Here is a 13,527-nt window from a genome sequence, read left to right on the forward strand (position 1 = left end):
CTCATAAATACTTGAAACTCTTAGAGTTAAATAGAAAACAATTATCAGAGCCTCATTTACTAGTTTCTGAGACCAAACCTAGGCCTGTTGGGTGAATCCCTAGTGCCATATAAATGTTTGTATCACCAGGCCACAGATGATTTCACATCTAACCCAAGTTTCACCAATCAGAGCTTTAAAACAAGAACTCAGGGCACCTGGGTGGGTCAGTGGCTGAGCATCTACTTTTAGCTCAGGTCATGATCCCTGGGTCGTGGGATGGAGTCCCACATCAGCTCCCTGCAGAGAGCCTGCTTCTCCCTGTACCTATGTCTCTGCCTCTCTCTCTGGGTCTCTTATGAATAAATAAATACAATCTTTAAAAATAAATAAATAAACAAGAACTTAATATTGGTTAGAGATTAGAGATTGAAAATCATGGTCAGTTGTACCAAAATTCAGCTACTAATGATAAACATGTACAAATTGTCAAAGAGGAATATCATAATTTGAGAGCTATAAATCTATAAGTTTGATGTTTATCCTTAGAAACTTTTACAAAAAATAATTAAATAGAGAACTTTTGGGATCCCTGGGTGGCGCAGCGGTTTGGCGCCTGCCTTTGGCCCAGGGCGTGATCCTGGAGACCCGGGATCGAATCCCACGTCAGGCTACCGGCATGGAGCCTGCTTCTCCCCCCTCCTGTGTCTCTCCCTCTCTCTCTCTCTCTCTCTCTCTCTCTAAGTAAATAAATAAATAAATCTAAAATAAAATAAAATAAAAAAATAAAAATAAATAGAGAACTATTAAGCCTATAAAAAGATGTGATCATTAGGAGCTTGCATAGATTTACTAAGAATGCAAGTCCCAGACTAACATAATTTGGGGTTTTTAGGGAAGCTGTCCAGGAAGTTCACAAAGATTTCAAAAATTTGAATACTTGAAAGAACTCACCAGAACACAAGAGATGTATTCACATAAGGCTTTAATATAAAGGAAAAGGTTACAGTCATGAGAAAGAGTGCAAGCAAGCATTGGAGATCCAAGAGACATCCCATGTGGGAGCTCCAAAAGGTCCTTATTAATGCATCAAGGGGCTTCCTGTCCAGATTGAACTTTCAAGATTTGCATGATGAATTTTGGCCTCAGGAGATCTCAGTTTATCAGGAGATAAATTCCCAGTAGGATCTTTTAGGCCTCTCTGGTCACATAACCAAGCAAAGTTGGCTAACTGGTTGTATCAAATGAAAACAATCAATAAACAAACTGGTTCTGGGAGTTACCAGAGTAATTTCAGACTTTATCTCAACTAAGAATTAAAAATCAGACATCCAGGCATCTCCAAAGATAAGGCTAGAGTTTTCCAGTCTAGCTGCAAATCAACTGTCTTACGTGTAGATCAGAGGAGTTCCTATACTTGAACTCTTCTGGTTCCATTGAGAAATTTGATGTTGTGTTATCAGGAACTATTATAAGCAAAATGGAGAAAAATAGATGAGATGATAAGATGATTAGGTTGATTTATAGTTGGAAGGCAAACTTACCCCAAAACATCAATTATTGGAGTAAAATCAGTGTAAAAAACGTTTCAGTAATCAGTGAATAAAAGCTAACAAAATAAAAATATAACCCCACAAATATTAAGTCTATATTGTTAGAACATCTTAATTATTATCCTAACATAATGATCAAAGCAATGGGGAGTATAGATATATATAGATATATATAGATATATATCTATATATATATTCACACCCTTTAATCTTATAGTTTCCATGTATATTTCCCATATTATGAGTTAGATAGATCATATTTTCATATGTATAAGTCACATTTGTTTCTCTCCTATGTGAATTCTCTATATATTTTGCAGGTCTGGATGAACAACAAGAGGCAGGTGAGAAAAGGGCAGACTGATCCAGGTGGTGAGAAAAGCACAAATGAAGGCAAAGTTAGTATGCTGCAAAAATCATAAATAAGTTTGCATTTTTATAGCATTAACTGGGAAAAAGAGTAGTGGTGAGAAATGAGCCTGAAGAGGATGACAGCCGTCGTATCATGGAGGGTCTTGTGTGCCTACTAAGTAACCATAGCTCTGATGCAAATAATGATCTGTTATGGATCTGAAAATCAATCCAGAGGACCATACATACCAACGTTTGAGATTTCTCATTTGTTTATTTTTAGTCAAATACAAAATAGAAGAGAAAAAAATAGGATGTGAGAATAGGTGGGGAAGGTGATGGAAAGGAGTACAAGAGAGGAGAAGAAAGGAGAGAAGACAGAAAAGAGAAGAAAAGATGAAAATGCATTGACTTTGATTCCAGTAAGTATGTTTATACATAAATGAGTACATATTTGTGTGGGCTGATGTATTCTTTGCTGTAAGCCATGGTTTAAAAGTCTGAAAATCACTGCCTTAGGCTAGGTGGTACCATTGAAGGATTTTAAACATATGAATGGCAGGATCAGATTAAATTTTAGATTTATCTGTGAAAAGGCCTACAGGGCTGAGAGCCTCTTCAACAAATTGTTTGTAGGCAGATCTCTAAGCCTCACTTGAATATATTTAAAGTAAAATAATTTCATTTGACATGCAAATGAATGTGCATATTTTTTAAAATAGAAGAGAAACAAGTTTTCATGAGGATCTTTCTTTATGCAGTATTTCTTTCATTCATCTACTTAGCTATGTATCCAGTACCTATGTTATTTTGGGCACATTTGTAAGTCCTAAAAACACAGCAGTGAATGAAGCGAAGTCCCTGCCCGTATTAGGCTTATAGTCTGGTCAGAAGTGCCACAGGATAGTAGGGGCATCTGGCTGACTCAGTCAGCTAAGAGCCCAACTCTTCATCTCAGCTCAGGTCATGACTTCAGAGTGGTAAGATCAAGCCCAGCATCAGGCTCCCTGTTTCTTGGGAAGTCTGCTGGAGATTCTCTCTCCTCTCGTTCTGATCCTCCCCCTAGTCTCTCTCTCTCTAAAAATAAATAATTTTTTTTAAGTACCACAGGATAGAAAATTTGCATTCTCCAAAGGTGACACCAACAATACCCCCATCTTTTATGCTCTTCCAAAAATGTCACTCTGTTACTCCTACCATCAAGCAGTTGGATTTATTCCATTGTCCTTGAAAATGGGCACTCTTTTGTGATTATTTTGGTTAGTTAAGCATGCTGGAAAAACTTCTTGAGGTTTTCCAGCACACTGTAAAGGATCAGACTGCCCTGGAGAATTCATGCTGTGAGAAATCCCAAATTAGCCCTTGCTGAGAGCTCATGTGGAGATGCCATGAGACTACAACGAAAGACGAAAGAGAGATGCCTGGCCAATTCCAAGATGTTTCAGCTCCTCTCTTCCAGCTGCATCCACTATGTTCCTGCAACTATAAGAGAGCCACAGCCAGAATGACCCAGAAAAGCCTTTCTGAAATCCTGATGCATAGACAACATGAGGGTTAACAAAATAATCATCCTTCTTTTGACCCACTAGGTTTTGGTGTGATTTGTTAGGCAGCAGCAGATAAAGGGAACACTGACAAACAAATAAATATAGTTAGTCAAATAATGATAAAGTACTAAGGGAAAAAATAAACAAGGGTAGAGCTAAGGGGGCTAGGAATTGTAGGGGAGAAATGTACTGTACTATGTTAGCTGGTCAGAGGAGCTCTTCCTCATAAAGTGGTGTTTGAGCATGGGAAGAAGGTGAAGGAGCAGCTCTGCAGGGAAGTGGGGAAAGAGCACTGCAGAGAGAGGAAACAGCAGGTACGAGCTGGAGCTAGTCCAGAACGTTTGGTCTGTTCAGCACATGAGAGCACAGAGAAGGTGGTGGAAATGAGCTCATAGAGAAGAGGGAGGATGGGAAGGGGGAAAAGGAGCCTAAAAAGAGTATAGGAGTCTGTTCTAAGAAATTTGACTTTTACTCTGGGTGACATGGGAAGGTTTTGAATGGTTTTGAAAAGGATTTTTCTTAAAGGACCTTTCTGGCTTCTGCATGAAGATTAGAAGGGGTGTAAGGGCAAATACAAATTTAAAATAAGAGGCTTAATTCTCTCCCTTGAAAGTACGGGAAGAAAATCCCTCATCCCCTTCCTTAGAGCACTTTTCTTAGAAAACTAGTAAGTTCTTTCATTGTCTTTTTGAAATTTATGTAAATCTTTTTAAAAGCTAAATAAACCTCCTGCCAGCTTTACAAACCAGGAATGTCTTTCTCAAGGGCCTGGGAACCCTGTCTTTGAAATGTCATCATCAAAAATGATAGCACCCCTGTCTCCCAGTCTCTGCGGGAGGGCAGGAGCCAAGCTTCAGCAGGCTCCTTGCTCAGAGTTGTTCAACAACCTCTTGCAATAAAGATATGAGAAAGATTTCTTAATCCTTTTTGGATAAAGCCAATTAGCTAACACAGATGGTCACCCCAACTACCAAATGAATTTAGGATGAACTATGTGACAAATGGTGCTGTCAAGTCCTCTTACTTGAGAACTCGCTGTTGTTTATCTTGGAAACATGTATATAATTTGCTGGGCTATGTAAAAGGGGGAGATTTCTTTCTGTCTTTGCGATTTCTTAGCGGATTGCCTGTGATGTGCATCAAACTCTGATTTAATGCGTATTCAATAATAAAATGGTTTTCTTTCTCTACTTCCCTTGTGTAGAGACTTCTGGGTAGAGAAGATGTTTTGTTTGTTTGTTTGTTTGTTTGTTTTTTAATTAAATATCCCAAACAAGAGCAAGGATAGAATCAAAGAAAATAGTTAAGAAATTATTGTGGTATGTAGGTAATGTTGGCTTCCAGCATGTGCAGCAGTGAAGATTAAAATATAAGTTTTATTAGGTCAGAAGCTTTGTGTTTTTGCATCTAACAATGAAAGTGTTATGTAGCCAAAATTATTCATTCTTTCATTCGTTTATTCATTCAACTAAGTGTTCTTTACTATCTCCGAGATATGAGCATAGACCCTAATAGAAATTAAAACGAATAATACTGATGCTATTTACTAAATTTGAAACTCTTTTAAATTTTTTCTGATGATTCAAATTGCATTTTTCTTAATTCTCCTGGGTTCTCAATTAGTAAACAAGATGCAAATCTGATTTATTCAATTTTAAATGATTTTTTGGAGTTTTTTTATAGGTTATCAAAGACTAAACCTCACCATTATTAATAGCATATTAGATACTAAAATATATGAAATCATATATGTACATGATAGTAAAATAATGGCAATGATGCTAAAATATTAACACAAGCTAACACAAGCTCTAAAAATAAGTTAATTAAAGTTTGTGTCCCCACCATATAATACCATTGGTAATTTTTTTTTTAAGTGAAGAAGAGATAAAAAAAAGAGAAAGTAAAATATCTTGGATGATTTTTCTCAAGCTAAGAAAAACAGGAATGATTGGTAATTTCCATCTAAATCTCACACTTCTTATCTAACAATTCTGACTGGAGTTAGAGGGAAGATACTTGTACTGGAGTTTCAAAAGGGGTAAGCAGTATCTTTGACCATTATTTGGAATTCAGATAAGTCCAGGCTTTAACTAAAAATAAAATCCCACAAAAACAAATACTAATAGGAGTACTAAGTGAGCCTCATCGAAACCAATAGCTACCTAAGAGATACTTGAGCATTTTGCTCAGCATAATCATCACTCCAGACAGTTTCTGTTGACATATTCTGTGGCCTGTGACAATCTAGTATAACTCTGAACCTCTTGAAACAAGGCAATTTAGTTTTCCCAGAACAGAGAAATTAAAATATATAGGTTCTTTAATTGATTTCTGGGCCAGCATTGGGACTAGTTCTTGGCAATATTTTCATTTAAAAAAAATGTTTTATTTATTATTTGACAGAGAGAGAAAGCACAAGTGGGTGGGGGTAGCAGAGGGAGAAGCCCTCACACAGGGCTCAGTCCCAGGACCCTGTATCATGACCTGAGTGGAAGGCGGACACTTAACCTACTGAGCCACCCAGGCGCCCTGAGCTCTTGGCAATCTAATTATGCCAGACATGAAGGAGTGACTTTTATCTTCCAGACTGGTTTTTATTAGCATGAAACATATTCTGTTAAGAAACAAGAATTCCAACAAGAAGAAAAAGTAAACATCTACATAGCGAAGCCCAAACCTGAAGTAGTTATGTATGAATGCTATTTTGCCCTATAAAAATCCCCCAGTGAGGAAATTAGAGTTCCTAAATCATTCAGAAGAACTACCTACACTAGTTGAATCCATTCAATGATTGTTAAACTTCCTGGTTTGTGTTGATAGAACTAAAACAATACTTTCAGTGAAGGACAATGCTTTGGAGTAGAAAGAGATCCATATTTGAAACCATAATACCTAGGGTCCTTGATTTCTAGACATATAAACTTAGGCAATGAGGTGACATCATACTGAATATCTCCTCTGCAAAATAATAGTAATGATAATAACATTTTCCCCTGTGTAATACAGGAGTTGAGTGAGAGGATGCAATTAAAAGAATCTTGAAAACAGCAAGCTGTTTTTAAATATAAGGCATATTATTACTTCTATTTTTGAAAGCATTATGTAAAGTGTCAAGATAGATTATAAATGTTTAAAGAAAAATTTTTTATTTCTCTTTATGTGATCTCTAGGGATGTCACAACCTATAAAATCATTTAAAATGTGACAATAATCCAAAAAACAAACAGTGTTCTTTTTTTTTTTTTTTTTTAGTTTTTTGAGAAGAGAACTGGGTAGATGAGGGTCAGTGCTGGTGGGAACAAAGTCTGAATTATTGGCAATATATACCTAATGCCCACTTCCTAGTATATAATAACCTCATATGGAAGAATTAATAAATGTCTTATTATATATTTAGCACTCTGGTGATCATAAATGTATTATTATTTTGTCATGCTCTTATTTAAGGGGATTGGCAAAGAAAAGTCTGCCTAAAGAGGAAAAGCCCTTTGAAGAAGGCAGAAGTTATATCCACACTTCTCTCCTCATTCATTAATTCAAAAGAAAATATTTATAGAGTTCCTTTTTATTGATAGGCATGTGGTAGCCCTAATAGAATGCTCTATATCTGAAAAGTATGAACAAGTGGTAAAACATAGAAGGCTCATTTATATGTATTTATTTCAACAAAAATTAATTGTACCCCAGACCATTCTAGGCAAAGGAGATATAGCAATAAATAAGATTAGCATTATATTTGGTATCTCAGAACTTATAAAGTGATCATTAAGTACATGTTTATTTTTTTGAGGCTGACTGTTATGATTGGGAAATGCAGAATAATATTGAAATATAAACCTAAATTCAGGGTCAAAGAAGTTGAAAAGAAGAACTGACACATAGACACCTGAAGAGTGATTAGTTAAAAGGAGAGGTAAGAATGTCCTAGGAACAGAACATTTCATGTGTAATTCTATGCAGACAAGATGGAAGGACTCTACCTCCCCCCTCCACTTGGAACTGAGAAAGTTCCTTTTTTTTTTTTTTTTTTTAAGATTTATTTATTTGAGAGAGAGAGACTGCAAGCAGGAGTATGGGCAGAAGAAGAGGGAGAGAGAGAGAGTTTCAAGCAGCCTCCCTGTTGAACATGGAGACCCACACTCATGACCCTGAGATCATGACCTGAGGTGAACTCAAGAATTGGAACCTTACTGAGCCACTCAGGTGCCCTGAGAAAGCTTCTTTATTATATACCACCATAACACTTTGTACTTCTATAAACTCCTCATGATGCCTATCTTATCAAACATTTTGTAATCTCCACAGGGGCAGGAAAATTACCTCATTCATCACTGTATACCACCTCTTAGTACAGAAATGGTTACTATAGAAAAGCTCAACAAATAAAGGCTAAATAAAAAATCAGTTAATGAAAGATGTTTAGTGAAGTTATATGTGAAAGTACTAAAAGTAGCTTAGAGAGAAATGAGATTGGGAATATGGCCAAAGGCCAGATGTCTATTCTAATTTATGAGATGGCCATTGAATTATTTTATGAGGAGCACTAAGCTGACTACAGTTGTGAGTTTTGGAAGATCACTCTGGCTGGATAATAAAGAAGAATTTAGGGGACATCTTACCAGGAGAAAAAGGTACCAGTTAGGAAACTGTTAACAATAATCCTCATAATTGATAATGGTGGCCTGGTCAAAGGTGTAGTGATAAATATGAAGAGTTGCGGATGGACTCTGGAAATATTTAGAAAGCTAAGTAAAAAAGACAAAAGAAACAAATATCCCTACTTTGATTCTGCCTTAGTCTCTCTAGACAATAAAAATATCCTGAATATCTAATATTAACTCAACTGTGAGGATGTAGAGAACCTCACAGGCCTAACAGTAAGTTATTATGGTACCATAATGTAAAAGCTATAACAAAGTACAAAAACCACAGTAGCATAAGGAACCTAATTCATTCATTCAACAAATATTGAATGAGACCCATCATGTTCTAAGATCCATGTTTGGATCAAGAAACACACAGCATCATGGGAAACTCAGATAAGAATAATAGTTAAATGATAAAAACAGCTAGCATTTTCTGAGTATTTCCTAAAAATCAGTCATGGGATTAAATACATTTCTTGGTTTATCTTGTTTGACCTTTATGCTTATGACGATAAGCTTATGACGATAATGATTATTTTTAATGTCTCTTTTGTTGATTTATCTTCTCCCCTCCTGCTTAAGATTAAAATGTGATAGACTCAGTCTTTGGTCCACACTTATACCCAAGATAATCTTATTCTTTCTAGTGATTTTAAACACTTCTATATGCTTTGATTCCAAATGTGTATCTACTTCTCAGACTTCTCACACAAATCCCAGACTTACATATAAGCTACCTACTGGACATCTCACATGTCCAGAATGAAGTGCTAATATTCTCTGAAATATGGATGATTGACAACCTTTCCCATTTCAATGGATTTTACTCTCCCCTTCCACTGGCTCAGGACAAAGACTTAGGGTAATCTTGGATTCCTCTCTTACTATCATACTCCATATCTGATTTTGTCATAAAACCCTGTTGGTTTAATCCTCAAAAGTTATCCAGACTCTATTTCTCATTCCCTGCATGGCCACAACCTTGGTCTGAATCATCCCCATTTCTTACCTTGAATATGACTAATAACTTCCTAGTTGGAAGTTTCCTCTCCACCAACTTTTCTCCCTTATAGTCCATTCTCACCAGAGGTCCACCACCCAGTTGCTGTAGCCAAATTCATTGTCACACCAGGAAATGAGCTTGACAAAATGGTCATTGAGGACAATGCCAGCCCCGGGTCAAAGGTGGAAGAGTGGGTGTCACTGTTGAAGTCACAGGAGACAACCTGGTCTTCAGTGTAGCCCAGGATGCCCTTGAGGGGGCCCTCCGATGCCTGCTTCACTACCTTCTTGATGTCATCATATTTGGCAGCTTTCTCCAGGCGGCAGGTCAGATCCACAACTGACACATTGGGGGTGGGAACACAGAAGGCCATGCCAGCGAGCTTCCCGTTCAGCTCAGGGATGACCTTGCCTACAGCCTTGGCGGTGCCAGTGGAAGCAGGGATGATGTTCTGGGCAGCCCCTCGGCCGTCACGCCACAGCTTCCCAGAGGGGCTGTCCACGGTCTTCTGGGTGGCAGTGATGGCATGGACGGTGGTCATTGAGGACCTCCAGGATGCCAAAGTGGTCATGGATGACTTTGGCTAGAGGAGCCAAGCAGTTGGTGGTGCAGGAGGCATTGCTGACAATCTTGAGGGAGTTGTCCTACTTCTCGTGGTTCACGCCCATCACAAACATGGGGGCATCAGCAGAAGGAGCAGAGATGATGACCTTCTTGGCTCTGCCCTTCAAGTGAGCCCCAGCCTTCTCCATGGTGGTGAAGACCCCAGTGGACTCCACAACATACTCAGCACCAGCATCACCCCATTTGATGTTGGCAGGATCTCGCTCCTGGAAGATGGAGATGGACTTCCCGTTGATGTCAAGTTTCCCGTTCTCAGCCTTGACTGTGCCGTGGAATTTGCCGTGGGCAGAATCATACTGGAACATGTACACCATGTAGTTGAGATCAATGAAGGGGTCACTGATGGCGACAATATCCACTGTGCCAGAGTTAAAAGCAGCCCTGGTGACCAGGCGCCCAATACGGCCAAATCCGTTCACTCCGACCTTCACCATCGTGTCTCGGGGACGCGGCTGGCCCTGCACCAGAAGACGCGGCTGTCTGTCGAACGGGGGCGAGCAGAGTCACTGTGGTTTTAATTTGCATTTCCCTGATGATTGGTAATGTTGAGCCTAATGCAATGTACCTGTTGACCTTCTGTATGTCGTCTTTGGAAAGATATCTATTCAGATCCTCAGCCCATTTTTTAGTCAGATTGTCTTGTAGCTGTGGGGTTTTTTAAAATTTATTTGTTTTTGATTTGTTTTATTTTGTTTCCTATGAGTTGCATGAGTTCTTTATATATTTTGGATATTAACCCTTTACCGGATACCTATGGTTGCAGACATTTTCTCCCGTCAGTGTACAGTCTTTTCATACGGCCTCCTCTGCTAACCAGAGATGTCCTTTCAAACTATACATCACATCATGTGGCCTTGTCTGCTCAAAATCCTACTGTAGCTTCACTTTCTTCAGGATAAAAGCCAGAGGCCTCTGACTGACCTATGTATTGGATTGAATAGTGTCCTAAAAAATGTATGTCTATTTGGAGTCACAAAATGTGACTTATTTAGAAAATGTCTTTGCAGATGAAATTAAGATAAGGTTATAATAAATTAGAGTGGACCTTCATTCAATAACTGGTATCATAAGAAGAAGGAAATTTGACTACAAAGACATAGAGAGAGAACACCATGTGACTGTGGAGGCAGAAACTAGAGTGATACAGTTACAAGCCAAAGATTGTCAAGGGCTGCTAGCAACCATCAAAAGCTAGGACTAGGCAAAAGATTCTTCCCTACAGCCTTGAGAAAAAGCATGGTTTTGCTGGCACCTTGCTTTTGTATCTCCAGAACTGTGAGAGATTAAATTTTGTTTTAAACCATCAATTGGTGATAATTTGTTACAGGAGCTCCAGGAAACTAGGAAACTAATGCAACTTAAAGGCCCTGTGTAATCTGCTCTTCCCATCCCCCCAGCCTTATTTCTTGCTGACTTTCCTCTTGATAACTGTTCTAGTTATCCAGCCTATCTATTCCTTCTTATATGCAAGAGACATGATGGCACCTGAGGCCAATTGCACTGCCTGAAGCATCTTCCTGGAATGCTTTCTATTAAGTGTCTACACAGCTAACTCCCTTGCCTTACCTGTTTCAAGCCATTGACCAACTAGAAGTCCATGAAGCTTACCTATTTTAAATTGCAGTTATTCCCAAGTCACAGAAGGCTAATTATTAAATTTCACTGATGCATTTGGCTTATAATATTAATCAAAAAGTATTTAAACACCTCCAAAGAGGTTAACATATACATGATGACCACTGCCTTTAAGGACTATGAAGACCTCTCTCTTGTGGACACCACAGAGAGTATACACACAAAAAAATATTCAGAGCTCAAGTATGTCTTCTGATGAATAAGAATTCACAGAAAGAAAGATCTCAGCAGGAGTACAACAAAAATCAAAAGATTGTTGGAATTGTAGGACTTTGATGGATTGCTTAAATTCTCTGGATATACATTCCTCACATTGAGATTAAAGAGGTGGAAACAGATGATCTCTAAAAAGTAAACCCCTCTAACAATTTATTATCAACTTTTTACCTTTAAAAAAAACATTTTGCTTGTAGCAATAACTGTACTTTCTACAGTACCTCACGTTTTGCCTTATTATAGTTACATACTCATGTCATAAATCCCTCCTAACTATTAATTTAAGAGTTTAATTTTCCCATGAGTAGACATTGTTCTAAATGTTACCTTCACAATACAACATTATGAAAACCACAAATCCCTTAATTGCTTAGAAAAAAAAAAAAAAGACCCTTACCATTCTTGACAAAATTATGGATGTTTTTGGCAACATTTTTGTTTTATAATCCCCAGTTCAATTATAAAACTATAAAGAAAGAGGCAGTGAGACATGGAGCAGTGAAGAATACAATATTCCACTGAGAAAAATAAGGTATAGCTGTTCTGATGGAAAAGAGAAGACATTGATGGAATGTTTAAATACTGAATATAGCAGCTACTGAGATATATCAAATATATCAAACAATGTATTTGTTTAAGTGAGAAAACATGTATCAATATGGTTTAAAAGTAAGAGTTGAAGTAACAGTTGAGGAAAAAAAGAAGCCATTTGGAAAACCTGGAATAGCAACAGAAATCACTGCCAAGAAGGAATTTAAAATAAAATCATGTAGTTTGCCTAACTCAGACCCACTTTATCCTTCAATTAATTTCATGCTCTTCAAAATGATAAAATAATGATCTTAGAGTGCCCAAATAATTGAGTGCTCTTGAGTTATGTGGAATAAGATTACATTCTTTGTTCTTTTACCCTCTCCTGAAATTGGTGTAATGCTTGTAAAAAGATATTCACTTGACAGTTCTAAACATGTAAGCCCTCCATTAACCCAGAAAGCAAGCATGGAATGCAAAGGAGATTCCAACAGCCTCATATAAGCTGTGTGCATGCTAAACACTGCTCCTATTGGACCACTTGTAAAGCGAGAGGCACACACAGTTCAGAGGCCATTCAGCTCTTTCTTCGTTGTTGGTATATTCAAGGATGAAGCTAATTAACAATAGATTTGTAAAATTATTTCAGCTCAGAGAGAATCTCCAGAGATACATTCCTTAGTATAACAGTGAATTAGCTAAGGAATATTAACTTGCTTCATCCAAGTTAATAAAATTAATTGACCACTCATCAGTCCAGTACTATTTTATCTTAAATGACAGATCTCTATTTCCATGATATATGACATCATTACTCCTCTAGTCTATGCATTATCTAAATGTATGGTATGGGCAAAAGAGGTACTCTAACCTGAAAGTTGCTTTTCAGGTAAATGGCATTTAAAAGTAAAAAAAACTCAATATCCATGGGCTACCATTGAGACCTGCAAAATGCAAGAACTATTTGTCAATTATATCAAATAAAAATATCATATGTCTTTATAAATCTCATTTTTAAAGTGATAGTTAACATGAAAAAAAATACACAATTTAAAAAAGCTAGGCACAAAATCCATTATGCATAAGTATTTCCCAGGTATAAGCAGTATTGCCAGATACAATAGCATGTCCTTGAAATATAGTCCACACTGCTGTTAATAAGGCACGAACTGTGGTCAATTTTGTAAAACTTGGGAATGAAGCTCCAGAGATAAGAAAAAGGCTCCATAGTATTAGCCTCCCTTTGTCACTTAATCCATGTCAATTTTTCAAAATATATTTTAGTTTCCAGTATATATTAGGCTCTAAGCAACACTACATGGAATAGATGAATACATCTCTAACAAAATACAAAATATCTGATGATTTATGGCCAATAAACTGTTAAATAAGTTATTTTATATTCACTTCTACTAAAATAATTTTTCAAAAAAAATACA

The 13,527-nt window shown here is 37.3% G+C and overlaps 1 pseudogene; it reads right to left on the bottom strand.

Moving 5' to 3' along the window:
- Positions 1–9,159: 9,159 nt before the first annotated feature.
- LOC121487135 lies at positions 9,160–10,198 on the bottom strand (annotated as a pseudogene).
- Between the last annotated feature and the right edge of the window lie 3,329 nt (positions 10,199–13,527).

This window comes from Vulpes lagopus, chromosome 3 (assembly GCF_018345385.1).
Source record: "Vulpes lagopus strain Blue_001 chromosome 3, ASM1834538v1, whole genome shotgun sequence".
Taxonomy (NCBI): domain Eukaryota; kingdom Metazoa; phylum Chordata; class Mammalia; order Carnivora; family Canidae; genus Vulpes; species Vulpes lagopus.